Below are 7,710 nucleotides of genomic sequence, written 5' to 3'. Positions count from 1 at the left end.
AGGACACTGAATCTAATCTCTGTTGTCAGAGGCCAAGAGGGCACTCTGTGTTTGCCATAAGACTATCCCTTCCTAGATGTCTTTGCTTTCATCTGTACGGAAAAGAGGAAGCCCTAAAAACATTACTCCCTAATCACAGCTTTACCACCAATATCTGCTGTGAACCCACAAAAATTAATTTCATATTAAAACTGCAAGTAGCCCCAGACTCCCCTTCCTAATCATTTCCCACTTGAATTCATACACTGCTCACACCCTCTATTTAATTCCTTTCTCCCACTTCTCCCTGACTTCTGAAACCTTTAACACTATGTCTTTTGGAACTTATGGATCCATCATCAACAAATTGTTCTATATCCTCAACCTTCTCTGAAGGTTCCCCTCACTTCCTTGCTCTAATTGAAACCTGACTCTCTCCCGAGTCTACTTCTACACTATCAAGTGATAAGATGTTTTTTCTCCCATAGGATTGGGGTTAGGGTGGGGGGAGTATGTGGCCTATTCTTTATCACCACTTTTAGAGCATTCTCACTCTCCCTCTTCCCTAAAAAATACTCAGATGTGAGTCTCATGTCATCAGACTATCCCCACTACCTCCCTTATTGCTTCCATCTTCTGGCCCCCTGGATCACAGCTCATCATTTCTTAGTTTTATCTCCTGACCCACTGTACACTATTCCTACCTTAATTCTTGGTAATGTCAATAAACACGTGGGTGATCCTTCCAACACTCTGGTCACTTAGTTCCTTCACATCTCTCTTCCAATAATCTTGACCCTACCTTAGCTCCTCATCCCATAATTATATCCTAGACTTTCTCATTACCAATAATTGCAATGGCTTCATAATCTCAATTTGCTGCATACTATTCTCTGACAACCACCTTTCTAACTCATGTCTCTGTACAGTAACTCTAACAAGCTTTGGATCTAACCAGAACCTCAGTCCATTGATCCTATATAATCACTATGTAAATCACTATATAGGCACTATAATCACTTACTTTCGTTCATCCTCAAATCCCTTGCCCTTCTCTCTTACCTCATCACACTGCCATAGCGAAACCACAACCCTGATTAATCTAGCCATTGCTGCTGTGTGCCTGCAACCCCACAACTGAACAGAGCTAGGAAACAACACACAACTGTGCTTTTGGTCTCAATTGAAATTCATGATCATTAACCTCATTGGGCCCTTAATGATTTTTGAGAATCGTCCTGTATTCTCCTAGTGCATTCACTTTACCACTCTCTTAGGTGACAAATTCATACCTTCTCTTTTCTCCTCAAACCTCCAACATCTCCTCTCATATCTTCATGCAAGTGAAGTGTAATTTTTCAATGAACAAAACAGCCTCTTTTTAAAGGCCAATCTCATCTTCTCTTGTCTATTAAAGTACATCTCCAGCAACTCTTCTCTCTCCTACATTATCATTTTTTCCCTCTTCATGGTCATTCCCATTAGCATGCAAACACTCTATTTGTTCTTGCATTTTTACTTTAATGGAAACATTTATTGAGCATCTACTTGTGCTGGAGGCATGAAAAAGAAAAAGAATCATTGCCTTTTACCTCTACAAGTCAGAGGTAGCGCTTACCCGAGAAAGATTTTAGGATTAAAGACTGTAGATGTAACGAGTTAGCGTACTTTAATATCACCTGTGAATTTCCATAATACCAGCTTCCTATTGACCAGGTAATATCTATAATAGAGGTCATTTTGCTCAGAGTAGAAGATTTTTGTGAGGCTTTGCACACTTTCTGTCACTAGAGATGATAATTGAACTTAATTGTGAATTCTCATGCATAGTACCTGGCTATTTTCCTTGCAAACAACAAAGATGACTCTGCTCCTTAAATTAAGGTTAGGGTAAGAATAATTGCCACAATTTATTAAATGTAAATAAATTTACTGAATGCCAGACTCTTGGCCCCAAGTTTTTGTACATCTGTTCATTTAATCCTCACTGCAATCTCGTGAGGCAAAGGGTGATCCCTTAACTCAAAGGTGGATAACTGAAAAACAAATAATTTTTTACATGTAATAAAGACCCTCCCCATGGGTTTTATAAAATTTTTATTTTAATTGGAATAACATACAAATTCTGGTTTGAATAGTCAAAGACAAAAAAAAGCATGCACGCAGATGGTCTGAACTAAATAAATCATGTGCACTTGAGAATGAATGCTGTCTTATGAAAGAGAACACGTCAGTAGCTACAGTGGACTTATTGTGTGAGTGGTTTCTGCATGACACCAGAAACCCTGGGCAATGACAGGACAATTTAGCCAACAGACAACTGGTACCATTAGGGGACATGCGGGCAGGAGGGCATGGGTGAGAAAGGAGGAGGGAACACCCAGTTATTGTTAGATAAGGTATACTTTTAAAATTAGATGGTTTAGCTTTTTTACTCTCAATTTTATACTTTGAAAAATTTCAAACCTATAGAAAAGTTGAACTAGTACAATGAACAACCATATATTACTTATATAGGTTCAAAAATTAACATTTTGCCATATTTGCTTCTCTATATATTTTTTCCTTTTCTTTTGGCCGCGCAGCTTGCAGGGATCTTAGTTCCCCGACCAGAGATTGAACCCACACCCTTGGCAGTGAAAACCAAGTCCTAACCACCGGACCACCAGAGAATTCCCTTACTTATTTTAAAAGTTAGTTGCAGATGTCCTGATGCTTCAGCATGTATCTCTCAAGAACAAGGACACTCTACAAGCCTATTTATCACACTTAACCAAATTTGACATGAATCCATTATTATTCTCTAATATGCAGTCTATTTTCAAATCATTCCTACTGTCCCAATGTCCTAATAATATCCAATATAAATCAGGTTTAACTCTGCTTTAGAACCTGATCATAGATACTACATTGCATTTGGTTGTCAAGTCTCTTTAATGTCCCTTAGTCTAGAACACTCCCCCAATATTTTGGTCCTTCATGACATTGATCTCATGGAAGAGTCCAGGCCAATTGTTTGGTAGACTGTTCCTCAGTTTGGATTAATATGATTTTTTTCTCTTATGATAAGATTCACATAAAACGTTTTTGGTGGGAGTACCACAAAGATGATGTTAAGATTAATTTGAACACATTTTCTTAATAAATGTATTACCATAACTATGTTTCATTTCAGTAATTTACATGTACATTAAAATTTTTTTTTGCTTATAATGCAATTTTACTCAAAGCTGTTAAACATGAGATGAAGGGCTTCCCTGGTGGTCCAGTGGTTAAGACTTCGCCTTCCAATGCAGGGGGTGTGGGGTCGATCCCTGGTCAGGGAGCTAAGATCCCACATGCCTTGGGGCCAAAAAAACAAAACATAAAACAGAAGTAATACTGTAACAAATTCAATAGAGGCTTTAAAAAAAATGGTCCACATCAAAAAATCTTAAAAAAAAAATGAGATGAAATGTGGTCTGTAATAATTGTCATGAATAAGAAATCCTTTGCAGATTAGCAGATTATATATTTTCATAGAAAAATTTTAAAATTAAGAGTGATGCAAGCTAAAATGTGTGGATGTAATTTGTTTAAAATATTTATGTATTTACCGTGTACAAGACTAACAAGTGCACTATATTATTTTTGTCTCGGTGATAATGAAGTAATGTGAACGCTTTTTAGCAAGTCTTAATAAGTCTTTGCTGCAATGTGGAGTAAAACTAACAAGGTGTTTGGTGAGAAATGCCAAAATTGTAAATTATAGAAACAGGAAATAGAGAAAATCTCCTGAAATAGCCTAATGCTTATTTACAGTATTTATTTACAAACTGTTAATGCATGGTTTACAATAACAATGGCTGCTGTTTACTGAGTATGTGCCAGATCTGTTACAAGTATCTCCTGTAATTAGCACAACAATCATAGGAGAAAGATATAAATATTAGCATTTTATAGGTTGGAAACAAAGCAGCTTTTAGCCATTATTCTAAATCCCTTTGGTTTTATCAGTCTACAAAGGTGCTATATTTTATTGCCATTATTGATGCCGTAGTGTATTCTAAACTTCAGGGTTTGTGTGTGTGTGTCTCTCTTTTCTTATAAAAAAAAGAGAAGAATAAGCTTAAACTTATATCTTTCTAAAATTCATTTTTACTGTTTTCCCCTGGCAGAGTCTTTTGTGTTCTGGATAGAACTCTGAGGATAGTACTATTTTTCTTGTTTATCACTTTATTTTTTCAATAAAAAATACTAATTTGGTATAATATAAACAGTTATATCAACAGCCAAGATGGCCAAGAAAGAAAGCTGCTGTTTACATTCTCTTTCTTAATAAATGTTATGTTTGCTTTGGCTAAATTGTCATTTTTACAAATTATCAGTTTTTGTTATTTTGCCATGTAAAAAGTGATGTGAAGGCTTAATTTTAACTTCTAAATTTTGAATCAAATTCTTAAATGAACATTATAATGATTAACTACAATATTTCTTTATTTTATTATATAAATATCTTAAAAATAACCTACGGTAAATTCATAATATTAAAGTAAACACGGAAGGCAGGGACCCCATACAGTAAACTCTCTTATTTTTAGTGCTAAGTTGTCAAAATGCCTTTATAGTAGGAGTAATTTTTAGTTCAAACCTTCACCCAGCATCTGATTTTAATTTCTGCATGATCTTCTACACCTAACTGGATATATAGAATGAAAAAATGGAGTGTGTAAACAAATGTGCTCCAATATTACTCCTAAAAGAAGATTTCCCCAAAGGTCTGGCTAAGCAATCCGATGAAGGCAGGTCTGGGGAAAAAAAGACTTTTGGACACATGTACATGCCTAAGGGATCAAAGAAAACCAGGGTCTAACATGTAATGCAAGTGCTATGATTCGACACACTTATTTAATTTGATGATTTAAAACTGTGATAAGAGGCATGCGAAATGCGGTGTCAAATTCAAAACAAAGTGTGGTGATCTGCCTTGTTTTCAACTTGTTGCTATCTGATGAAAACACTTTTCCACAAGCAAGACTGATGAGCAGATGGTGCTAATAAGGCCAATTAAGTGCTAAGCTTCTGGAAATGTTTTTGTTGAGTGACATCTTCAGACTGGTTTCTGCTAACATGCATCTTAAGCCATGTGTTTCTCAGGTGCAATAGCATTAATGCTAACGGTCACTGGAATTTTCATTTTCAAGAACATGCAGTCAGTCAAGACAAATACAAACCCTTTGCCCCAGTTCCAAAGACAGTATATGAAGTTGAATGATGAGATTCTAACCCTTTTGGGTTTCTGGGGGGCTCAGTCTAGGTCACTGGTTTCTAGTAATTGGGGCATGAAGAAATTTTCTCTGGTCTGCAATGAAAAAAGGAGTATACAAAAAAAAAAAAAAAACAACAAACCTAAAAAAAAGTAATAGATATTTGGGGGTGCTTTTCCCTTTTCCCTCTTAACTTTTACTTTCTTTTTTTTTTTATTCTTGTAGTTTGGAAGTAATTGACCCTATTCTTTTATTGATTTCTATCTGCATTCTATGTTTTATTTGGATCACAGGTAAACAGAATTGAATTAACCATAATACATTGCCATCACTGATCCATGAACAATCCTTCTTTAACTTTTTATTTTATTTTTAAAAATTTTACTTCCCATCCCCCCAAAAGATATGACTAATACTCACCCAAGCCAATAACTACCAATAATTTACCTCCACCTGTCTCCCTCCCCCATGTATACATTGCCTTCTCCATGTATTGGGTTGGCCAAAAAGTTCGTTCAGGTTGTCCCGTAACATCTTATGGAAAAACCCGAATGAACTTTTTGGCCAACCCAATATGTGTGCATCTCCAAATTTCTCCTTTTTTATAAGGACACCGGTTAGAGTGGATTAGGTTCCACCATAATACCTCGTTTTAACTTGATTACCTCTGTAAAGACTCTGTCTCCAACTGTTACATTCTAAGGTACTGGAGGTTAGGATTTCAACATATAAATTATGGGGGAATACAATTCAACCATAACAATAGAGAACTTGCTTTTTTGTTTATTACTATCAAGTTAAGAGTGAGTCTCTTGAAAAAGTTCAAAGAGGGTTCAAGTCCTTTCCCAGAAAGGAAAGTGAAGGAAGAGAAAAAATGGAGTAATGGGAAAAAAGAAATTTTTTTCTCCTTCCTTTGGTAGCATCACCCTGATTTTGTTCCATACAGGGTTCAACCAGGGGCTGAATCGGAGCGTACCATTCCATCTCCCTATGCTGAGTTGTTGGAGTAGGGATGGCTACTTGACCTAACATGGGCCAATCTTGACATCTGAGAGTGTTATTTGGGACTTCTGTTGGAGCCCTTGACCTGTGGTATGATCTGTCTCCTGGGGTTACCGGTGGCCAACTTTGACACTTCTTCGAGAGAACCTAAGTCAGCACAGGAGAAAGTATAACTGAATGACGAGGGAAAGCAGAATTATAACGACATCATCTCGAGTTCTTAGATTCAGCCATGCCTGAAGTTCACCCTTTAAACTTCCAAGTTACATGAGCTGGTAAATTTCCTATTTGGTTTAGGTTGGGCTCCTGTTATTCGTAACCAAGAGTCTTAACAGATGCTCAGTCAGTTTCTGAGGAAAGATAATAAGAAGTAGGCAATGACAGAAGTGGCATAATTTGTCACATGCTTCAAGTGAGTTCACAAATAACAGGACAGCTCTACATCTTTCTAAAATGAACTTATATTGTCTCCTCCTTTTTCACTTTCATTGATTGCTTCCTCTCTCAAAATAATCAAGTGAGAAGAAAAACACTCACATTGTATATAAGTGGCTGGATATGAGCATCACTGATGAGCTTTAACTCATGTGTACTTATTAAATATTTTGTTATTAAAACATATTTCTAATAAAGTTGCCATTCTATTATTGGTAAGGCCTTGAGCATATATGCTCTGAAATTCCATAGTCCAGATGGAAGTGTATTAATCTGTGGGTAGTTACCAATCTATGAACAGGCTGTATTCTAATAGAAATTTGCAAAAAAGACTGGAGATCAGAATGCATCTTCCCACAGAAATAATGTTATATAAAGTTGTTGCATACGCAAGCTAGCAACTATGGAGAGAGGCAGTATAATACGTACTAGATAAGAACTTGGCTCCCAGATCCAGGCTACCTGGGTTCAAATCCTAGCTCTGCCACTCACAAGTTTGTCCTTGTAAAAGTTATGCCCACTAGAATATCTAAAATTAAAAAGACTGAACATACTAACTCTCGGTGAGGAGTTGGAGGAATAGGAATCCTGATACACTGATGGTGGGGATGTAAAATGGTACAATCACTTTGGAAACTGCTGGTAGATTCTTAAAAAGTTAAATTTATACCTACCATATGATGCATCCATTCTACTCCCAAGAGAGATGAAAACGTATTTCCATATAAATATTTATATGTATATATTCATGATAATTTTATTTGTAATAGCCCCAAACTGTAAACAATCCAGAATTCTATCAATAAACAAGTTGTTTTCTATCCATACAATGGAATCCTACTCAGCAATAGAAAGGAACAAACTACTGATACATGCGACAACATGGATGAGTCTCGAAGTAATTATACTGAGTGAAAGAAGCCAAACAAGAAGAGTGCTTACTGTAGCATTTCATTTGTATAAAATTCTAGAAAATAAAAAACTAGTTTACAGTGATAAAAGCAGATCAGGGTTGCTTGGGGATAGGGATGAAGAATAGAGAGGATTA

This window comes from Eschrichtius robustus, chromosome 2 (assembly GCF_028021215.1).
Source record: "Eschrichtius robustus isolate mEscRob2 chromosome 2, mEscRob2.pri, whole genome shotgun sequence".
Classification (NCBI taxonomy): Eukaryota; Metazoa; Chordata; class Mammalia; order Artiodactyla; family Eschrichtiidae; genus Eschrichtius; species Eschrichtius robustus.
This window is presented reverse-complemented; position numbering follows the sequence as displayed.